Source organism: Mustela erminea, chromosome 8 (genome assembly GCF_009829155.1).
Source record: "Mustela erminea isolate mMusErm1 chromosome 8, mMusErm1.Pri, whole genome shotgun sequence".
Classification (NCBI taxonomy): domain Eukaryota; kingdom Metazoa; phylum Chordata; class Mammalia; order Carnivora; family Mustelidae; genus Mustela; species Mustela erminea.
Window position 1 is genome coordinate 7,330,087 of NC_045621.1, and position 24,519 is coordinate 7,354,605.

General features: G+C 38.1%; 1 long non-coding RNA gene across 1 annotated transcript in view; it reads right to left on the minus strand.

Moving 5' to 3' along the window:
• Positions 1-24,519, minus strand: part of LOC116597332 — a 46,836-nt gene that overhangs the window by 16,710 nt on the left and 5,607 nt on the right. Inside the window, exons 2-3 of the long non-coding RNA XR_004288562.1 lie at positions 19,100-19,242; positions 864-933 (exon numbers count right to left, since the gene is read on the minus strand). This is a non-coding gene — a long non-coding RNA (uncharacterized LOC116597332). The remainder of the gene's footprint in view (positions 1-863; positions 934-19,099; positions 19,243-24,519) is intronic.

The window sequence follows — 24,519 nt, forward strand, 5'->3', positions numbered from 1 at the left end:
GAATGCAAGAGGATGCATTATCAAGAAGTCTATCAGGAAGTCCATTACTTCTGCATATTAACAGAAGAAAAATAAAAAACCATATTGATAGATGATTATAAGATATTTGATGAAATTCAACAATCATTTCCAGTAAAAGCACTAAATAAAATATTAACAAAAACTAACTATGTAGATATAATATAGACTACCTTACCACAACCCAACAGTACATATTATATTAAAGAAACACTAAAATATTTCCAGTTAAAGACAGAGACGAATGTTTTCACTATTAATATTAAATAGTGCCTTGAAAGTTTTAACAAATGCAAAAGCAAATATCTAAGGAAATTAAATAACCAGCATAAGTAGTGAAAGAGACAAAATTATCCTGTTAAGAGGAGAGAAAATCCAAGATATGAAATTTTCAAAAACAAAACTAATGATAGACTTCACTGAGTTAGAAAACATGACATAAATGCACAACACCCAAGAGTTTTCTTTATTTGAGCAATCAATACTGGTGAATAAAAATAAGGAATAAAATCTTTTTTTTTTTAAAGATTTTATTCATTTATTTGTCAGACAGAGATCACAAGTAGGCAGAGAGGCAGGCAGAGAGAGAGGAGGAAGCAGGCTCCCCGCTGAGCAGAGAGCCCGATGTGGGACTCGATCCCAGGACCCTGAGATCATGACCTGAGCCGAAGGCAGTGACTTAACCCACTGAGCCACCCAGGCGCCCTAAAATCTTTTTTTTTTTTGATAATGACAAAACCCAAAAGATATTTAGAAATAAATATATCAATGAAGAACAATATTTAAAAACTATAAAGTGTTACTAAAATAGGTATAACAACATCTGAACAAATGGAAAGTCTTACCATGTTCCTGATGAGAAAGAGAAAAGCAGACCTGGAGAAGCTGAGCTGATCATCACATGTTCTTGTCCTCCTGTTGAAGATACAGAATTTTGTAGAATTACACCAGCAAACAAGGCTACCTATGACCGTGATGAATAAATACAAAAATAAGATTACTACCATCATGACCTAATCATGTCTGAACACAGACAAACATGAATATGTCCAAATAACAAAACTGACTAAACATCCTCCATTCTGGTTAATATGAGTGTCTGCTGCTTCTTTACCAATTAACTCTAGACTCCCTTCCTTCTTCCTTCCTTCTGGATAAGATCTATTATTACGCCCCAGTTATAGAATTGCCCCTACTTCCTTAGAGCATCCAATGCAGAACAAAGCCCTATTTCCTTGAACCTTCTTCAAACCACTAACACAAGCCTAAATCCTATAATAGATTATTTTTAACAATCTGAGACACCCTGTCATTCCCCAGTATGTGTGTTCTTCTTTGCTGTCAAGAAGAATAAACCCAACTTGCTCAGCTATAGGTTGTTGCTGGTGGTCTCTGACTGGAGGGCATTGACACAGATGGAAAGATTAAGAACGCAGACCTGTTGATCCTCCAAAAACTAGTATTTTAATGTTTAAAGCAATTACAATCAGAGTTCCCACTTTTTGTTTTACGGGTTGTGATTTGCTCAAAACAATCTTCAACTTCACTAGAAATATAAATGCCTCAGAATATATAAATATATAAATTATATACAGAACATATAAATATATATATGTATAGAGAGAGACAGCGAACTGGAGGGACATGGGTGTGTTTACCAAAAAAGCAACATGAAGGGTCCTTGCGGAGATGAAACTGCTCAGTGTCCTTACTGCACTGGTGGATACACAAACCTACACATGTGATAAAACTGTTTAGACACACACAGGAGCACAAATAAAACTAGAGAAATCTGAATAAGACTGATGAATTATATCAATGTCAATATCCTAGTATGATATACTATGATTTAGGAAATAATTACCATTGGGAAAAGTAGACAGGGACCCCCTGAAATTCTTACATGTGAATTGAATATTATCTCAAAATTTTTAATTAAAAAGAATAGCTAAGTTTATGGGGAAGGGAATGTGCATTATCAGAATGCATATTTTATTCTAAAAATCAGTGAATACAAATAACCAATATTGGTAAAAATAGTGGACTAGAATATAAAATCTAAAAATATGTTCATAAATTTATTATTATATATTATATTGATTTCCAAGTCAAATATTATTTACATCAGACAAAAAGTGATTCAAACATCTGGAAACTAATATGTAACACTACGTAAGTTATCACATATACTTAGTCAAGTTATTTGATACATTAAATATAATTATTCAATGAAAAGTAAGCAATACTGTTTCCTATCAGAAAAATGGAAATTCTTCTTTTTTAATTATTTTTATTAACATATAATGTATTACTTGCCCCAGAGGTACAGGTCTGTGAATCGTCAGGCTTACACACTTCACAGCACTCACCATATCACATACCCTCCCCAATGTCCATAACTCAACCTCCCTCTCCACACACCCCCTTCCCCCAGCAACCCTCAGTTTGTTTTGTGAGATTAAGAGTCTCTTATGGTTTTTTCACCTCCCAGTCCCATCTTGTTTCATTTTTTCCTTTTCTACTCCAAACTCCCTACTCTGCCTCTCAGATTCCTCATATCAGGCAGATCATAGGATAGTTGTCTTTCTCTGATTGACTTATTTCGCTAAGCATGATACCCTCTAGTTCCAGCCACACCGTTGCAAATGGCAAGATTTCCTTTCTTTTGATGGCTGCATAGTATCCCATTGTATATACACACCATCTCTTCTTTATCCATTCATCTGTTGATATACATGTAGGTTCTTTCCATAGTTGGGCTATTACGGACGTTGCTGCTATAAACATTCAGGTGCACGTGCCTCTTCAGATCACTACATTTGTATCTTTAGAGTAAATACCCAGTAGTGCGATTGCTGGGTCATAGGGTAGCTCTATCGACAACTTTTTGAGGAACCTCCATGCTGTTTTCCAGAGTGGCTGCACCAGTTTGCATTCCCACCAACAGTGTAGGAGGGTTCCCCTTTCTCTGCATCCTCTCCAATATCTGTCGTTTCCTGGCTTGTTAATTTTAGCCATCCTGATTGGTGTGAGGTATCTCATTGTGGTTTTGACTTGTATTTCCTTGAGGCTACGTGGTGTTGAGCATTTTTTTCATGTGTCTGTTGATCATCTGGATGTCTTTGCAGAATGTGTGTTCATGTCCTCTGCCAATTTCTTGATTGGTTCCTTGGGTGTTGAGTTTGATAAGTTCTTTATATATTTTGGATACTAGCCCTATATCTGATATGTCATTTGCAAATATCTTCTCTGTCAGTTTTCTTTTGGTTTTGTTGACTGTTTCCTTTGCTGTGCAAAAGCTTTTGATCTTGATGAAATCCCAAAAGTTCATTTTTGCCCTTGCTTCCCTTGTCTTTGGCGATGTTTGTAGGAAGAAGCTGCTGTGGCTGAGGTCGAAGACATTTCTGTCTGTGTTATCCTCAAGGATTTGGATGGATTTCTGTCACACATGGAGGTCTTTCATTCATTTTGAGTCTCTTTTTGTTTGTGTGGTATAAGGAAATGGGCCAGTTTCTTTTTTCTGCATGTAGCTGTCCAATTTTCCCAACACCATTTGTTGAAGAGACTGGTTTTTTTCCTACTAGACATTCTTTCCTGCTTTGTCAAAGATTAGTTGACCATAGAGTTGAAGGTCTATTTCTGGGCTCTCTATTCTGTTCCATTGATCTATGTGTCTGTTTTTGTGCCAGTACCATACTATCTTGATGATGACAGCTTTGTAATAGAGCTGAAGTCTGAAATTGTGATGCCACCAACTTTGGCTTTCTTTTTCAACATAAAAGAATGGAAATTCTATTTAAAGTTGCATATTATATTTAAATTGTATTTTGCATATGAAATTATAATTCAGGTGTATTTAGTAGAAGTGTTATCAAGGTTTTTTAGTTCAACACTTGAAAATAATCTCTAACATGAAAATGTATATTTACTGTTACTGTATAAAGCAAGAGAGAGCCCTTCAAATCCAGGTAACACATAAACCTCCCAAGAAAGGCTTCATCTATGTTTCATCTAGGTGTCTGTGTAAGGCTGAAGTGTCATTATTCCAATCTCAATTACAGATTTTCAGATAAATCTAGTACCTAATGCTCCTTTTTTAAAACTGCCTTACCTCCAGGAAGTATATTTCTTGTTCCTGCTCAGTTATAATTTATCTTGATTTCTTTAATTCTTTTTCAGCTGGTCTCCTTAATCCTCTTAATTATAGCTTCTTCAAAACTCACCCTTATGTACTCTACTTGCACTATTATCAGATCATTTCATTATCAATTATCTGTAAAATTAGTTCTTAAATTATTCTTGGTTTTTAATAACTTATTGTTCTCACCCATCAACCTTTTCAATTCTAAGGTAGTATTTTTAGATATGTTTCTCATTCTCTTTCCCAGAGCCATTAATCAAAGACCTCACTTTGATTACTTTTTCCCCCCACAAATACTGTGAAGCACCCTACCTCTCCTTAAGAGCCAGGGCTAAAACAGTGTTTCTCAAGTTAGTAAAAATCACTTACAGTGCATGTCAGAGATGCAAATTTCCACCTCCATAAATTCTAACCAGGAGGTCTGTAATGGGACCCCAAAATCTGTATTTTATTATTTTTCCAAAACCTATTTTTTTCTTCACTCCCCCCCCCCCCGTTTCATTGAGATATAATTGACCTGTAATTAGGAATCTGTACTTTAAACAAGTACCCTACATGATTCATGATTCTGATCTGGGACATGTAAGGACAATTCTTAAGAAACCCAGAAGGAAGTAGAGATGGTGCCCATATAAAAGTCCCTCTCAAGTTCACCTTGTGACAGACTCTAAAACATCATGATCAGAAATGTCTCAGTGTTTTGGCCAGTAGTTGGGAAAATCTGGAGCTGCTTCTGTTAAATCCCCTCATGGTAAATCATGGATAGGTTTTGTTCATTTTGTTTTTGGGGTTTTTTATTATTATTATTATTATGTTATGTTAGTCACCATACAGTACATCATTAGTTTTTGATGCAGTGTTCCATGATTCATTGTTTGCATACAACACCCAGTGCTCCGTGGATAGGGTTTTAACCTACGATCTGAAATAAGTAAAGACAGTATACTTAGCGATAAGGAGAAGTGGAGGTCAAATGAGCTCAAACAATTGCTTTCGTATCGCTGAGCCTCAGTGTTTTCCTCTGTAATGTCAGGATAACATCTACCCCAGAGGGTAATTGTAAGTACTTTCTTCTGGGAAGTTTTCACACTTTTCTCAGATGGTTTTATTCTTAATAACTGTTTACATTTCTAAAAGAACATGGCCTGAGTGAAACATCTTGCATTGTTTTGGGACCCTGCAGGTGCTGAAATGATTATTAGATCAGAAACTCAACAACAACAAAATACTCTTTTCCTCATGTGTTTAATTTCCTTTGTTTGAGGTGATGAAGATTCTCAGGAAGTAGAGAGGAAAATATTATGAGTATAGCGTTTTTTGAGAACAATGACCCCTCCCTCGTGTCACCATATTATACTGACCCTTCCTCATGTCCTACCTAATAGAGTGCCCCAAAGTCCCAGAGAAACACATTTTCCTCTTTTGGAAACATAATAGCATCACAAATTATAGGCATGGATGTTTGCTCTGCAATATAAACATTTCACATTTTCCATCAAGTTTGAAAAGAGAAACAAAAAAAGAGCTATGAACAGTATCTCACAGAGCATCTTATCAGAAAATACTACCTTGTGCCCCCCTCCCTAAAAAATCACTGGCCATTTGTGCCTTTAAAAAAGAAAAGGAAAGGCAGGCCACCCTCCTAGTTTTAATTAGTGTCTCACCAAAAAGATTTTATAAATCACTCTCTAATTAGACAGCAGTGAATGTTTAGAAAGCATACACCTTGTAAATCCTAAAAAAATATCCTCTCCAGCCCCAGGAAACTGTGTGGTTATTTTTTCAATAATTAGCAAGTGCCAGATACCATGTCCACTATTGTCAGGGAATTCCTGATGAATTCCTGATCCGATAACAGGAGGTCCTTGACCAAAATCTCTGCCTTCCTTGGGGTTGGAGATTTCCCACTGGCCTCTGTATGTTTACGCCAGAGTATTTCTACTAGTACCTGCTTCCTTGTATATTCTTTTTCCCCCCTTTTACTTTATCAAAACTGCCCTATTAACTCAGGAGCCTGAAAACGTATTATGATTAATTTCTCCTGGCTTACATGATAAGATACTACATGGATCGAATATACTTAATGCACTCCTTGTAAATCTTTTTCATTTCAACAAGTACCTCTCTGAAAGGGAGAAATATTTCAGGAGAGGCAATGCCATCAGGGTCTTTAAGTCATGTTGCATAATGTACTTATTCTACAAAATGAGAATAAAATACCAAATAAGTGCTACACAGTCTTTCAGATTCTAGGCACCCAAAAGGAAATTTTAGCTAACGTAATTGAGCGTTGTGCCATGCACAAAAAACAAACAAACAAACAACTTTACTCCTTTTACATAGATTAACTCACAATCACTGACTAGGGGAGTATTACCTCCATTTTACCATCAACTTCTTTTACATAGAACTGGAACAAATAATCCTAAAATTTGTATGGAACCAGAAAAGACCACAAATAGTCAAAGGAATGTTGAAAAAGAAAGCCAAAGTTGGTGGCATCACAATTCTGGACTTCAAGCTCTATTACAAAGCTGTCATCATCTAGACAGCATGGCACTGGCACAAAAACAGACACATAAACCAGTGGAACAAAATAGAGAGTGCAGAAATGGACCCTCAAGTCTACGGTCAACTAATCGTAAACAAAGCAGGAAAGAATGTCCAGTGGAAAAAAAGATGGTCTTTTCAACAAATGGTGTTGGGAAAATTGGACAGCCACATGCAGAAGAATGAAACTGGACCATTTCCTTACACCAGACACAAAAATAGACTCAAAATGGATGACAGACCTAAATGTGAAACAGGAATCCATCCAAATCCCAGAGGAGAACACAGGCAACAACTTCTGGAGCCTCAGAGGCAGCACATCTCCAAAGATAAGGGAATCAAAAGGTGTGCTGTGGTGAGTTCTGGGTATTGTGTAAGACTAATGAATCACAGACCTGTACCCCAGAAGCAAATAATACATTACATTTAAAAAAATGAAATAAAATAAAATAAAAATAAAGACTGATGAATCATAGACCTGTACCCCTGAAACCAATAATTTTTAAAATAATAATTTAAATAAATAAATAAACAATAAATGGAAATTCAATGAAAAAAATTATTTAAAAAACAGAGGTACCAAGTAGGAATTAAAGCCATGACTGAAACCCAGGCAGCCCAGCATCGGAGCTCAAGTGCTTAAGTATTATAAGCTTTACCACTATGAGAATTCTTCCATGAAACAGAGTCCTCAGTCTTAAGGGACAATAGCTGTGGAAAGAAGTAATAATAAAAACATATGAGCTACATAGCAAACACTCTATCCTGAAGGATGTATGCTTCCAACTGCTGGAGGTTCCTTTCTTTTTTTTTTTTTTAAATTGTGGAATTCCTTAGCCATCAATCCTCGTTATAATTGCTCTATGTAAAAGGAATCACCTTGCCCAAGGTCAGCCCCCTTTCCAGAGCAGCTCAGTCCCCAGGGCTGATCCATGGAAGACCATTCTGAGAGCCATTCAAGTTTCCCATCTTTACACGGGGCTCACTGGGGTCTTCTTTGAAACTGTACCCCAGCCAAGCTCTCTCTGCTCAATCTTGTTTCCTTCCCTTTCTTTCCACAGCTATTAATCCTCACAGTGTCCCCTAATGAATATCTTACGTCCGCATCTCCATTTCAGAAAGTAAAGTCTAGTCTCTATCCTGCCTGCTCATCTCTATCTCAGAGTCTGCTTCCCACGTATCCTGGCCTAAGACAGGCTGTAGTAGAAGCAACATTCGAGAGGATGAGAAGTGGAAAATGAACTTCCAGGGCAAGTTCTATTAGTCGTGGGTAGAGCTGAGGGAAGTGAATCAATTCTAGTTCTTATTTATCAAAAAGAAAACCCAATATGGCTGGTTCCCATAAAAAATAATAATAATAATAATAAATAAATAAATAAATAAATAAATAAATAAATAAATAAAACAAAAAAAAAAACCTTATTAAATGACATTAGCTAGCTCATGGACTCTCTGGGAGAACTGGTGAACGGTTCTGAAACTATCCCTACATCTGTGCATACCATACACACGTACAACATCTCTGCCTGAGACATCCGTGCCTCAGTCAGCATCACTACATCTGGGACTGGAGTTCAAATTGTCGGTCACTGCCGTTCAGGGAACTGTGATACCTTCATCATTATGCTTGCCACCTCCCCATGCAAGGCCATATCCTAATGTTACCGATCTCTGATTCCACATCCAATTTATAAAACACGGTCAGCTGCCGATATCCCCACAGCTATGGTATCCGAGGATGGGCATTTTCAGAGCATAGATCTCGGGTAAGAAAGTCACAAGAGATAAGGATAATGTTCAAAGATGGAGGCTAGATGCATCAATCCACTAGGATTACCTGGATTTTCCTCTTTATACAGCAAGGGTTCTATGTAGTCGTTCTGGGCTATGTAGTGTTCCACAGCAACTGGAGTAGGAAAATTAATAGACAATCTCCCTTTCTTAAACAAACATTTACTGCTTTTTCTCCTCTCTATGCCCACAAAAAGCAGTATAGATTAATGATATATATTTATGTTTTAAAAGAATTTTTTATTCCTTGTTTTCCATTTTTTAATGATTTCGATGAATTTTTACACTTTAAATTCACTGAAGATTTTATGCTGGACAATATGGACCAAAAACAATTACTGAATAAAATAGGATAGTTCTAGAAATAACCATCTAAATGGTTTCTGCTCATTGAAAAGAATTGTGGAATTGTGGTACATATTTCCATATTTTACTCATAGTCACAATACAATTCTATCCTTCATAAGATAAGGTCTATTCTGCATTATTTCTGATTTAAATCATACAATCTTTGCTGAAAGTCACATTTGTCACAACTACTATTAAAGCTAGTTTATAATAAGCCAACCTCTGCTGCCATATTATATAGCAAATTATAATTCAGTCTCATACACTCAAATTACTCTTCTGAACTTCATAGTTAAAACATTCAATTTCTAACATTCTCTTAAGATTACTCAGGTTTAGATAAACATAGGGGGTTATTTGTAATGCTATGATTTCAGGTACAGGATCAGTAATGGGGGTTAACATCTCATCAAGTCAGTGTGATGTTTTGTACCCTTTGTCTATGAACTGTTGAGGCAAACAGGATCAAAGAAAACAGGAGAATCTGGATTAATCACTGGTTTGGCTAAAAATTTTTCCCTGCCAAGACAACCAACACACAGACACACACACACACACACACACAAACACACATACACACACACACGTGCATGAACACACACACACACTGGTTAATTTAAAAGGTCTTTCGATGAACTATTTTACTGGACTGTTGATTGTTAAAAGCTATCAGAACATTAGGTTTGCACCAATTCCTAGTGCCTCTTTGCCAGGATTTTCGAGGCTCCACTCAAAAGCAAAATTATATATATAATAACAATGGCATTAACAGTATTTATCCCAATGAGAATTTTTTTTTAAAGATTTTTAATTTATTTATTTGACAGAGAGAGATGACAAGCAGGCAGAGAGGCAGGCAGAGAGGGAGAGGAGGAAGCAGGCTCCCTGCTGAGCAGAGAGCCCGATGCGGGGCTCGATCCCAGGACCGTGGGATCATGACCTGAGCCGAAGGCAGCGGCTTAACCCTCTGAGCCACCCAGGCGCCCCGAGAATTTTTTTTTTTTAAAGGAAGACAATTCCATGACTTCCCGAAATTCTACTTGTAAAGTAATTTTTAATGTGTAGGGCATTTGACTTAATGCATGAGACAAAACCTGTGTAGCTGTCTTCTGAGCCTAAACTTTTCCTTAGATGTAAAATACTGACGTGCTTGTTAGGACTCAAAGGGATTAAATGTAATTTGCATCTGATAACAGCTTTGTTTCTCAGGGTAATTACGTATCTAGAAAAATGAAACCATGCAGTTTCTGACAAACTAGGTACTGGTTTCAAAAAAGAAAGAGCCATTTTTTAATTAATAAATGATATGAAAAGGAAAACAATATTTGACTGTTGAACTGCCTATACAAAGAAATATCAACACATAGATTAATTGAGAAAGTTGTTCCAGACAGTTTGGGGATCTCATTTGGGGGAAGAAAGAAAGGCATGACTGGCATTGTAGCTCTTAGTTAATTGCTTTGGCACCATATTCACACAAACATGGCTTCATTGTTTTGCGGCCACGCTTGAGGAATTTTTCACCACCCTGTTACCCAGGTGGAAAACACTGTAAAATTAATGAAGAAATAATGAAAAATATTTCATATCATTGTAATAAAAATATTGGGCTACTTGATGTAAGGACTGTTTATATGCTGATTTCCTCTAACACTGCTGAGCAAGAGGAAATTACAATCAAATAGATACACGGAAAAACTTAAACTTTTGTGGAAACAAGGCTAGACAGAAGCAGATCAGATGACAACAAAGAGTAAGTACAAAGCGAAGATCTGTCTTTGCTGTCTTACCTGAAAGATTAATAGCTAATGATTTATTTGGATAAGATGCTAGAAGACTTAAGCCAAAAAAATCAAATCCTAATTATTAGTCAACAACATGGTACAGAGTTAGTCAGACCAAGGCTCGACCCCCCACCCCTGCCACCCCCCAGCTAAATAACTCTGATCAAGTGGCCCTGCTTTCACTTCAGTGTCTTCATCAATAAAATGAGGAAATTGCTGACATCTACCTCATGGACAGGGGTTATGGTTAAATTTCCTTCAATAGAAATACCCAGTAATTTTTCCCCACAAGCATAACTTACCCTAATACTGAATTCATGGCAAAGACAATAAAAATGAAAGTGAAGAGTCAAAGAACTGGTAGACCAATTAATAAACTAGAATGTGTATATAACAACATAGAACACACCCTGGCAGAAATAGCCAATGTAAAAGGGATTTAGGGGCATCTGGGTGGCTCGGTTGGTTAAGCATCTGCCTTCGGCTCAGGTCATGATGGTCCTGGCACTGAGCCCTGCATCAAGTTCCCAGGTTCCCTGCTCCGGGGGGGGGGGGGGGGGGTCTGCTTATCTCTCACCCTCTAATAAATAAAATCTTTTAACTAATTAATTACTTAAAGGGACTAATATGGGGACGCCTGGGTGGCTCCGATGGTGGAGCACCCAACTCTTACTTCTCTTGCTAGAGTGGTTTCCAACTTTGATTTTTGAAGAGAACAAAGGTTTTGGGTTTTTTAAAAGAATAAAAAAAGTAAATGAAATAGATACAGTTAATTGTATAGTGGTAGAAGGTCTTTAAAACGATTAGAGATGCAGAAAGTTCTAAGAAAAACTTTGTCTAGCTTCCAACTTGAATGCTGTCCAATAATTTTAAATTAAGGCACAGTTTAATATAAACCCTGAATATCTGGCAGCAAATAATATCCAACAGGTCTATTCGGCAGTCATCCCACATGTAGCCAGCCATCTTCCTGGTAACAATGTAGAAATAGCCTAGCAGTTACTCTTGTTATTTTATTTTTGCTTAGGGATTCGGATTTTAAAGGGTTCAGCAACTAGCTGAAGCCTGGGCCAGATTTAATAAAACAATAGGAAGTGTGTATTATACAGAAACAATACAGGCTCATCCTTCTTTCCACCCCTTCTTCATCTCTAGTTTCTAACAACTTTGCTCCTTGGTACCCTGTCTATCAAGTTTTTGATAATTTCAGTGCCCTTGCAATTTACAGAAAACTGTTCATCTTCAGTGAACCTCCATCCAGGGTAGTTAAAGGACTCAGGAATCTGACCATGAATAACTACCTGGTAGGCCCAGGTTCATGGGTACCTAGCAAATGGGATCATGGTAACATACAGAGAAAAAGACTGGATGTGAAGAGAATCAGTATTAAGAAAGCCTCCAAGCAACAGTTCCAGGCCAAGAAGTGAAAATTTACTCCAGGCAAAAGCCCTGAGACCAGGAGGACAAAATGGAAGAGAAGTGTTTATCCAAGACATCATTTCTTCTAAGGAAAAGTCTTAAGAGTTCTGTGTGAGCTTTCCTTTGGGTGAGTACTAGGATAATTTGGTCCAGTAAATCTTGGCATTTGTGCCTACATAAAGTCTTTTGTTTTATTATTATTATTCTTATTTTTTTTTTCGGTTATAGATTTTATTTATTTGAGAAAGAGTGAGAGAGTGAGAGGTTAGCAGAGGGAGAAGTAGACTCCCCGCTGAGCAGGGAGCCTGACATGGGGCTCAATCCCAGGAGCCTGGGATCATGACCCAAGCTGAATGCAGACGCTTAACCAACTGAGCTCCCCAGGTGCCCCATAAAGTCTTTCCTTTCTATATACTCTTAAAAATGGTGGCTGTTATCTTTACTTGTAACCTTCAGTTGTTTGTATTCTGCTGAGCTCTGTCCAACATAATTACTTACATGCTGCCTTACACGGTGGAGTGATTGAAACGGCAATACTCTGCTCCCTTTATCTGAAAGAATCCTTTAACATAAGCAAAACAAAACAAAACAAATAAACAAACAAAGATTCACAATTAGAACAGAGATTTTTTTTTTTAAGATTTTTTTGTTTATTTGACAGAGAGAGAGGTCACAAGTAGTCAGAGAGGCAGGTAGAGAGAGAGGAGGAAGCAGGCTCCCCGCTGAGCAGAGAGCCCGATGTGGGGCTCGATCCCAGGACCCTGGGATCATGACTGAGCGGAAGGCAGAGGCTTTAACCCACTGAGCTACCCAGGTGCCCCAAAGAGATTTTTGTTTTAATATTTCTCTGTAACACCATTAAATAGTTCCGATGATAGAGCTCACAGATAATTCCTCTTTTGATATTTTAAACCCAAGAGAGACAAGACTTACACACTGGGGACTCAGGGTGTTAATCATAAGAAAAATAATATTCTGCACTCTGAATGATTAATTAATGCCTTTATTTTTCCACAAAACAATGCATGGTTCTATTTTTAATAATACTTATTCTGGCTATGTGGTTATTTATAATAACAAATAATTACATTTATTTAGACACCTATAGGAAAAAAACTGTATTCTCTGGACACCAAATTTAAGTTCTAATTTTTAGACTCGATGGCTCTAGGATTTTTCCACAAAGTTAGCACAATATCTAAAGTCTTCTAGAATGACTTCCACTATCACCTCTATGTAGATAACTCTGACCAGCTCTATTCCAGCCCCATTTTCATGAGCTTCAGTATTGCACCCCCAATGTAAGTGAACATCCCGACCTGGGCACCAACAACCAACACCTCAAATTTAGGTCCAAAACTAATTATCTCCTCCATAAAATCTACCCCTTCTCTTCTGTTCCCTATTTCTGCTTTGAATAATTATTAACTTATTCTCCTTGTTCAAAATGGCATTTCATTATTGTACAAATACTTCTCTCTCAAGATTAAATGAATAGTCCAATTCTGTAGATTTTTTTCAATAGTATCTTCTACATGTGTTCCCTTTTCCCTTCTTTTTTTATTTGTATTAACATATAACATATTATTTGCTTTTTCCCTTTTCCCATTCTTAACACACTTTTCAAATTATTTTGTACCTAGAATTATAACACAGTCCTTAAAAAGCCCTTTTTCTTCTTCCTGCTAATCTATTTTGAGCACAATGCCTCATCTACCTTCCTACTGATGACATCATGCCTCTCATCTACCTTCCTACCGATGACGTCATGCCTCTCTTTCTACTCAAAAACTTTTCCCATCTATCTTCGTACTACCAATTAGATTAAGTTCAAATGTCTTGCTTAACCTGTTCATCATAACCCTCTATCATCAAAACAAATCTATCTTTCTAGTCTTGAAATGTATACATACTTCCCATCAGCCTATCAGAATGATTTACTGGACTGCATTTCACTGCTTTAGCTGTCTGAACATGGTTGAGGATTACTTAGACCTTTCTACGAAGCTGCATAAAAAAACTTTAGACTTTGTGTTAAAATTATCACTTCAGGTAATTTTCCTTGGTTTTTAACCAAAGAATCATACAAATGACTCTATCCATTTTAACTATTATTATGACTATTATGCTGCTCAGAAAACTTCTAGTTCAATTCCCTATGCCCTATTTCTTATTTCCTGCTCTTTGAAAAAATTATTTATACTTTCTATGGTGCTCTTTATTATCTCTAATCTATCAATTTTTTTATTCCATGAAATTCCTTTAAAAGATATTTCTGAAAAGAAGCAGGGCAAACTTCTCCTTTTATAAGCCCTATATAATATTCCATCTGAACTAAACTTATTGTGTTGGCCCCACAGAATGCACACTGCTATGCTTTCAGTTACGCAGTTTATACCTGACCTATCTCAGCATCTTTAAAGGGACCTGACCTATTGAATGTCAACAAGTTTCCATGAGCTCTCCAGGCTCTGACCTCTTGTCCTTGCCTTTCTCAAGGACCAGCAGCCATGTCTCTGAAATGTAAAAATCAAGGGATGCTTGATCCTGTCTCCCAGTTTCTGGGTAAGGGTAGAAGCCTAACTTCAGTGGGTACCTTGTCCCAAGTTGCAAAAGAAACAGGTTTCCTTTCCTTTCAACAAAGCCAATTAGCTAACAGATGATTACCCTAATTACCAGGCAAGGTTGGATGAACTGTGTGACAAACAGTACCATGAAACCATCTCATATGAAGACTAGTTATTGTTTATCTTTAGAAGATGGATGTAACTGAACTTACTTGGCTCTATGAAAAAATGAGATTCTCTTCTGTCTTAGCCAATTGTGCTGGGTTATCACAATCTGGTTTAATACTTTTTCAATAATAAAAGTGGTTTCTTTCTTCACTATACTTGTGGAAAGGATTTCTGGGTTGGGAGAAGATTTTGTTTTTAATTGTATTTCCCAACCCTCTACACCATAGATACTCTGGTTGTTTCATTCTTCTTATAAATACTGTAATAAGTTTGAATCACTACCACACGATGTTCAAGTAATGTCATATTACAAAGTAACCCGAAACAATTATATGCTGTTATAATTATTAAGTTCTTTTGATAGATATTAATATAGTCTCTGTCAGAAGTGGTTGAGGGTACATACCCGTGTACACACACACAAACACACACACACACACACACACACACACACACACACACACACACAAACCCCTTGCTACCAGGCCATATATTGTAATGAAAGCCAGTATCTGACTACATTCTGCCACCTATACAGTTATTTCTTCTCAAGCAAACACAAAAGGTTATAAAATGTACTCAATAACTCATGTGCTCTGAAAAGTACCTGCATGAATATTTACTCAAGGCAGTTGCAACACTAATTCTTGCAGGAAGATTCAGCTAAACTATCAACTAACTGTCAAATGACAGAATTCTTCCTAAGTTTTAAACACAAATTAGATGGAAATCTTGAGCCCAGGGTACATTTCTGAAGGGGAAAGCCTATTCACTCATTAGAATTTTTTTTGAGGGGGACACCTGGATGGCTCAGTGGGTTAAGCCTCTGCCTTCGGCTCAGGTCATGACCTCAGGGTCCTGGGCTCAAGCCCTGCATCGGGCTCCCTGCTCGGTGGGGAGCCTGCTTTCCCCCCTCTCTCTCTGCCTGCTTCTCTGCCTACTTGTGATCTTTCTCTCTCCCTGTCAAATAAATAAATAAAATAGTAAATAAATAAATAAATAAAATCTTTAAAAAAAGATTTTTTTTTCTGATCCATAAAGAGTGGGATCGTTTGTGCATTGCTAGTGAATGCATGTCTCTGAACAATACTCATTCCACGAGCAAAACCTTGGTAATGGAAAACTTCAGTTCCCCATATCCAATGGGGCACACCCTGTGGGGCTCATGGAAAACTCAGCCGAATCACTACTATAGTGCATGCTTTTCAGGAGTCTTGCAAATGCTGATCGCTCCTAAGGTGTATATTCCTGACCACTGCAGTGCCAGAATAACGGACCATCCTTAGCTGTCTGTCAAAACTAAGCCACAGGTGCATATTTTACCATGTTTCTGCTAATATTTTACAGTCAGTTACAGATAATACAAAGCTTCTGCTTTCATATTTAATGTGATCTGCCTTGATACGGCTCATGGACACGGGCACAGGAGTCCCTTCCTTTGGACTGTGTAAGACTTTTGTATCCTAACATCACAGAATTCCAGAACCCAGGCTTGCATGATTTTTCTTTGTGATCTGTGCTCTCTCCCTTTGTGAGTTCATTAAATCCCAAAGGCTTTAAATGTCATCTGTAAGCCAACACTTCTAAATGCATCTCCCCAGCCCAGGCCTTGCTCACCTAACTGTCTACTTGACATTTTCCATCTCTACTTGGGTGTTCAATGACATCTTTTTTTTTTTTTTTAAGTTTTATTTTCGAGAGAGAGAAAGAGACAGAGAGAGAAACTTAAGCAGTCTTGGCAATGAGCAAGAAACCTGAAGCAGGGCTCGATTGCATGACACTGAGATCATGACCTGAGCAAAATCCAAGAGTCAGCTGCTTAACCAACTCTGCCACCTACGCACCACATGGGTGTTCAATAGCATCTTAAAACTTATTGTGCCAATAATTAGGCCCATATGCTGTCTTTTTTATTCTAGGAGTATTTAGCTTAATGTCTAAAATGTAGTAAATGGTCACTTAACATTTTTGACTGATGGAACTTGCAAATTTCTAACTTCATATGAAACCAAATAGTCTAGGAAAATAAAGTAATTTGATCCGCATTGCATTTAGTGCCATGTTTACACAATAGCATTTTCTGGGGTTATAAATATTACAGTTAAAACTTCCACTGAAAATTTTGGCTAAACGCATTTTTATCTTTGACAAAAGAAAAATGAAGGCAGTGTGCAAAGCTATCCGGCATTAATTTCACTAACAATACATTGCCACAGGTCATGGGAAACTGTCTATCAACACCAAAAACATCATTACACCATCAGAAACCATGTAATTACCTCTTTTCAAAGGAAAATATTGTGGAATTTGCTAATTCTATTTCTAAGATATATTTCGGGAAGTTTAAAAATGCAGTTTAATTCAAGAAACATTCGCTGAGTCCCTCCGGTACCCCCATGTGCTGCTGCTGCTCCTGCTTTCTTTCTCTTGTATCCCTTAGAGGTAAAAAGAAAAGGGTATGGCCATCGGCTGTGGAGACAGCAAGCCACTGTAATGAATCTGGGGGCTTCTCACAGGCTTCCCTAAGGTTGTGGTGCTTGTGAACTTGAGGCAGGAAGAGACAAATAAGAAACACTTCTACACAATAATCTAGAAAATGGTATATTCGGCGAAAAATTACTGTAACTGAGAAGATCTGAGGGTGTAAACAAATAAGAATCATTTCAGATCTCCTAAGTAGATCTGGGGAAAAAACACAGACTCAAGACAAAGAGGAACTGGATAAGAATAATCGTTCCTGGGGCACCTGGGTGGCTCAGTAGGTTAAGCGTCTGCCTTCAGCTCAGGTCATGATCCCAGGGTCTGGGATCGAGTCCCGCATCGGGCTCCCTGCTCAGCAGGGTGTCTGCCTTTCCCTCTCCCTCTGCTGTGTGTGCTGTCACACTCGCTCTCCCTCTCTCTCGCAAAATTGAACAAAAAATAATAAATAAAAATGGCCCTGGAGGGAAAAACAAAAGTAAAAAGCAAAATACACATGCATACATATGCACACATACGCACACATAAAAGCAGATAAATGAAGCCTATATCACTGAGTAACATGTACTAATCAAAGAAATAGGCCTACAACTCAGCATCAAGACATTATGGAACAGTGATAAGGAACAAAGCAGCTGTGCATCTGCTAGATCTGGTATTGCCTACTAGAAACTCCAAACCTAGGGCAGAGAGTACGTTGCTTTATAAAGTTCTTATTAAAGTGAAATAGTGTATTGGTATAAAATATGCAAATAAGTACATTTAAGTAAACAAATGAACGCTTCAGGAAGTGGGTAACAGAAGCATGGTAGCCGTTCTCGGTTTCGGTAAAGCGCAGCTCAACGATGTCTCCCTCTTAGATGTTTGCATCTCAAGACAAATTCATTCCACTGTACCAGTGACAGAACTCGGTTTAGTACTCAGACCCCAAAAGAAAGAGCCAACTTAGCATGTCTTTCTAAAGCCTATGTGCTGGTTAATGTATTACTTTGGTGGTGTCAGATTCAATTGTAAACATCTTAATTGGAATTTTTTCATATTTCAGTTTTCTTTTGTAAAGTGTCATGTTGTTTAGTGTTATAAGTAAATGCACTATTTCGAGAGAGGCAAAAACAACGAGGTTTTAAAAGAGGGAAAACATGAAGGCTCCTCCATGTTCTGTCTCTGCTCATCTTTCTGGCCCGGCTTTGCCTTCCGGCTACCAACCTCATCCGAGGGATCTAAACCTTCCCTGCCCTTTCACCCTGCTCCCCAAAGTGCCTTGACCAAACTTTCCAAACATTTCTATAAAACACCCTTGTAAGCAATCTGAAGACTGAGACTCTGCTTCCTCCTCTCTCTCCGCAGCGCAGAGCGTATTACCAAGCACGAAGCCATTGTTTAATGAGTATCTGTAGCATGAATAAGTGAAAAGTCATGCTCACTGTTTTCATTTAAAATGCACAACCTCATAATCTTGCTAACAGGGCCCATTCCTTATTCTCCAAAACTATCTTTTAAATCTTTCAACAAGGCTTGTTACAAACAGGATCTTGCACAAGTGCATGTCTGCATGGAAACACACACACACACACACACACACACACAGGCACACTTATTTTTTTTTTTTCCTTTTTTCCCTTACTCTCCCCCCACAGAGCGAGATGTGGCTATTAGTCAGTCAATCAGTCCACCTGTGAAATGCAAAGAGCAGCTCACCGTGATTTCTCCAGGCTTCCCAGCTCAGGCAGCAAAAATAAACTACATTTCTTAGAGAAAATCAAACGAACCTCATGTGAACGAATTGTTTTCTTTACCATTTTTATATTTTTTACAAAAAGCAGACATGCTTTTACCTGGAAATACTGTCTTTGACTAAGTCAGCGTCGCGCCGGCTGACCTTTCCTTTATGGCTTCACCAGCTCTCCGGCATTTTAATGTTTGGGTCCGTAATAATAGTCTTGAAGAATGAAATGGGCTTTTTGAAGCAATTTTCTCCCTAAGGATTTAAAAATCAGTCTTATTTTTCACATACTCAAAACAAAGCACTTTAAAAAAAAAATGAAAATGCAGTTAAGGCAGATGTAGGTTCATTTATGCTTTAATATCTTTAAATGCTGGATGAAAAAGAATATCGTGCATAGATATTTTTAAATATCTTTTTAAGCTTGAATGATTTCTGGGTTCAGGACCAAATGCAATAAAATATAAGACTATGATCCTTCCTTTGCAGAGCTTCCTGGGATGAGGAATCCTAGGACAGCCCAATAAGGGGTCCGAATTTCTGTGTATGTACACAGTGTGCTCTGCTGGAAATGTCCTTCTACCTGGCTCCAACCTGGTTGTGTTTCTCATCTACCTTTAAAATCTTGACTTTCTCTGGTTCCACTGTTTCTGCTAGTAAAGCCTTTCAGCTGTTTCCCAAATTTAAAAAAAAAAAAAAAAAAAAAGAGAGAGAGAGAGAGAGAATCAAAAGCTATTCGAGTTGCAAAACAACCTTCTCCTGCTGAGCTAACAGATTTCTCTCCCTTTTGTTTCCAGAGGAAACAGAATATACTCTTAAACCCTTCCACCGTCCCCTAACATTTGCAGCTGTTTCCTTCTCAAAGATTCATGACTATCATAACAACAACAACAAAAAAAAACTTATCAAAATTTTGGTGACAATTCAAACAAAACTTATAAATGTGAAATTTAAAACAGATTTTCTCAATTATTTTAACTCACCAATATGTATCAATTAATAGCTTACTTGAGAAAGATTTTGTTCAATTAGCATCACTGATAAAAATGACTTAAATTTGTTAGACCAAGGAGATGGCATTGCTCTTAAGCAAATACTTTGTCATAAACATTTTCTAAATAATCAAGAAAGTACTACTCAAAGATAAGATTATTTAAGTATATGATCTTTAATGAAATGGTCAACAAATACTTAAAGGAAAACAAAACACAGTGATCAGTATACTGTCCTAAGCACATAGAGTTTGAAAAAAATCACAATATTCCAATTTCTCACCTAAATAAAAGATGGCAGTCTATTTGGTTTTGTTTTGTTTTGTTTTTTAATATCTTACATTTATTTGAGAGAGAGAAACAGTGAACACAAGTGGTAGGGAGGGCAGAGGGAGAGGGAGAAGCACACTCCCCACTGAGCAGGCAGCCCCCCACGGGGCTCAATCCCAGGACCCTGGGATCATGACCTAAGCTGAAGGCAGACGCTTAACTGACTCAGTGTATTTGTAAGATGAAACAACAAGCTTACAGGAAAGAAGTATCAAGTAAGAGTTCTGTGGGCAGCTGCTCAACGAATCATGTAAGGAAAAATGTCAGTAAAAAAGAGTGAAGAACTCCTTCTGAGTTAGTGGCAAGCAAGAAGTTTCATCATGAATCCTGCAGTTCTTCTCAAATTCTTCTAGTGTTTGACAGGCTTCTAGATTTTAGTTGCTCCATTTTTCTCCTGTTTGTTTCCCATCACCAAAGACTAATACGAAGTCTTCATGTTCTACCCATTCTACACCTAACTGCATAATTCCACATTTTTTAACTGTTTCAAACCAAAACTCTTCACCTTAATTTCCACCAAATCCCCTGGGGCCAAGTCTAGCATTTACCATTACCCAGAACTGCTTCTTGGTACATTTGCAAACCTGCGGTAAAATCCCTCTCTGTTTACATAGTTTTCCATGTCAATGCATCTTTTCTTCTGTGAAAAGCATCCAGACCAATTCCTCACTCCCATCCCTCTCACACAACCTAATTTCTCCAACTTTTTTCAGCGTCCCCTGTTCTCATTTTTTTCCCTAGCCCCCTGAACCCCATGGCCGCTGAGGTAAACTCCTTTCCCACCAGGACCTTCAACTCCCCACAGGCTCATCCTTTCTTTGTACCTAAAAATTGTCTTTATTCACCAGTCCAGTGTTTAGATACCTAAGCCCTGTTCTAAAAAAAAAACCTCAAAATCTTATTTGTCATATTGAAGATGCTGTTTGATGACAGAAGAGAGACTATGAAGAAGAGAGTAAGGCAGCTGTTCATTCAAGGTGTTGAGTGAGATGCCATGAGACTGATGTGCTGGTTCAAGGCCCAGACCAGAATTTTTGCTCTAGCAAAACAGTTTCAGTGAAATAGTTGTTGCCAAACTGGGACAGAAAAGTGGATCGATTTGAGGGGACAAACGGGTGACAATGAAAATAATAGACCTTTTCAAGAAGATTGGCACTAGAGGAAGTGAAAGATAAAAATGAAAGCTAAAGAGAGAGGTGGGGGTCTGTCAAATCCATTTTAACAATTTTAAAATGGTGAATTTTTAAACAGGGCTAATGAGAAGAAGATAATATGGAGGTAAATGCTGACAGTAAAGGAGAGGAAAAAAATCATCCACTGACGGATCAAAGTATTCGAAAAATGGCAAGAAATGAGATCGGATGTGCCAGTCAAGGAGGAACACCTCTTATAGACTAGAGGAAAAGACAACATAAAAAAATTAGATAAGCTTTCAAGTAAGAGAGTTGAATAAATTCCGAGTTGATGTCTGCTTTGTTTGTGTGTGTGCGGAGTTTGGAGAACATATCCCCTGGTAAAAAGACTGAAGATCACAGATGAAGTAGGGAGTCTGAAGAGAATAGTGAAGTTTTAGAATCGTCTTGCAAGTAGCTGTCCAAGAGAGACATCAAAGGATTGTCAAACACATTTCAGGATCCAGGCAAGTTCAAAACCCACACATTTATGGTATCAAGAATACACATAATTGTGTGTTTTTAGAGTAGCTTTCTAGGATGCTTCACGAATGATGTACCAATTTCTATGTTCAGGTCACTTCAACCTGCTTAGACCCTCTAATCTCTGTTCTCTCAGCTCCTGCCTTGTTTCCTGTGAAGAAATTCACAAGGCCCCTCTCGTCTAATGCTTTGTACCATTCCTATAATCATGACTGCAGGCTCCATTCATGTGCGCCTTTTGACTCCCTCGCTCAGTCTTGTTAACCCACCACCTGTACCAGCTTAATTCCTTGAATCTGCTGTGACATGGGCTCACCGGATCCTCTGTATCCCTATGAACAGAAAACAGATGAGCAATAAACACTCCACAGGCTTGGTTTGATTTGACTCTCCATAGCATTTCACTCTCATATGTTCTACCTCTAGGCTTTGTTCACCTTTCTATAATGTCTCCTAATGCTTGTGATTCCCAAGATTTCACCCTCATTACTGGAGACCTGGACCGAAGAAAACCAGATGGGCAGCCTTGGAAGTTGCCATCCAAGATTATCTGAAAAGACAGATGTCTTGATGGGTCTCCCTTTGGCAAAGAAAACAAAACAAAACCACCAACATAGCATTATATATATATATATATATATATATCATATACAGATATATGATATATATATCATGCTGATCAGTCTCCTCAGGGAAGATAGACTTATGTTCTCTTGTTCTCTGAATTTCTGTTAGGTTTGACCAATGCGAGGACCAGAAAGAAGAGGGCAGGAGAAAAGAGAGGCCAAGCGCTGCTTCCTGAAAGTGGGACCGCAGTTTTAGCAGGGGCTGCGCTCCTCCCCCGGGGCCATAGCATTTCTCAGGACATCTGTCTGTCCTAGCTTCAGTTCCCTCCGGGTTCCAGTCACCACTCTTCCCCAACATTCAGGCTGAGAGTGGTGAATTTCTTGCTGTTGCCAGTCCCTGGATATATCAACATGCCTTTAAAAAAAAAAAAAAAATTCCCTTACTCCCACCCACACCACTGTAGATAGCTTATTCACTTAATCTCCTCAATTAACCATTCGAGTATGCCACCTGTTTCCTGCCTGGACCCTTACTGACACTGAACTGCTTTTTCCAAACGACGGCAGAATATCCCAAGACTGAGATGGCGGCATTTCATCGGAGATACTGCACAGAAACGAAGAAGTGAATTCAGAACTAAAGACGTATGCTTGGGAAAGTGTCTGCACAAATACGGTAATTAAATCTCCAGCAGAGGATGAAATCTCTGAAGAATGGCATGGGCAGGAAGTACAAACTAAAGAATGAAATACAAATAACAGATACACTCATCTAGAATAATCGGGAAGGAATGAGTGAATGGAAAAGCAAAAGGTAGAAAAAAAAAGTACCAAACAAGTAAATCTGGGGCTCAGCATATCTTAATATTTTTATTTTACAATAACATAAGAAATTTTAGGAAATCTGGGGACTATGGCTTCCCAAAACTATTAAACTTTATTGTCCTGTCATCTAAGTGTAGACCATTCACATATGATTGTGTATTGGTGTGTGTAATTATCTTTTCTAAAAATATTCCAAATGTTTGCTTCTATCCTCATGGGCACAGATGTCCTTACATGTGCATTGTTAAAACTTTACATCATACAGTTTAGTATATTCTTTAACATAAACAGTCCCATATCGTGCAAAATAACTTACCTAACCACGGAAATTTATGAAATTACTTATGATCAACTACGGGTTTGAGTGTGTGTGTTTTACAATTTGTTGTTTTGTTTTGAAGAGAAGCAATTCCTGAAATTGCAAACTGCTTTTACCAACGTAAACAAATTGTGGTATGTGGGTCTGCGGAAAGGGATAGAGACCAAATTCACAAGCCAACATCTTATAGCAGTTTTATCTATTTTCAAACTTTCCCTTTCCAATGAAGTGGAAATTGATCATGGCGTTTGATGATGCAGGTCCAATACAGAATAGAGCCAATCTGGGCATGTGAAAAGAACTTTGCAGTAATCTCATCTCAAACTATCCCTCTGCCGAAACTTCTGTAGCATTCAGTGTCAGTCCTGGGTCAGTTCACCTTTGGATCCCTACCCTGCCTTTCTCTTGCTCTCTGTCCTAAAGAGAGGCCATCCTTGCAGTTTGCATTCACCAGGCTTTCGGTCAGAAGACCCTCAGCTGGGTTGGGCCAGTTGAAAGCAATGGTGAGAAACTGGTGTTGGGGAGGGAAAGAAAAGCCAGAGACGTGCCCCTCCTTCTATGCTGCTGCTGTCTCTGACAGCTGCTGTCTCTTTCCCTTGGCTTTAGCACCTGCCAGACAGGGTCTCCTGGATTTTATCTTCCACTCAGTGACCCAATGATCGGAGTCTCTGGGCTCCAATAATACTGCCTCTGGCTTTTGTCTCTGCAGCAGGGTACCGCTGGTAGCACCCTTTGCTTTTTCCAATTTCTGGGTTGCTTCATTGTCCTCTCTTTCGTTAAATGGAAGCCAATTTCCTGTATTAAATGCCCTATCTTAAATACGTTGAGTGTTTTCTATTTTCCTC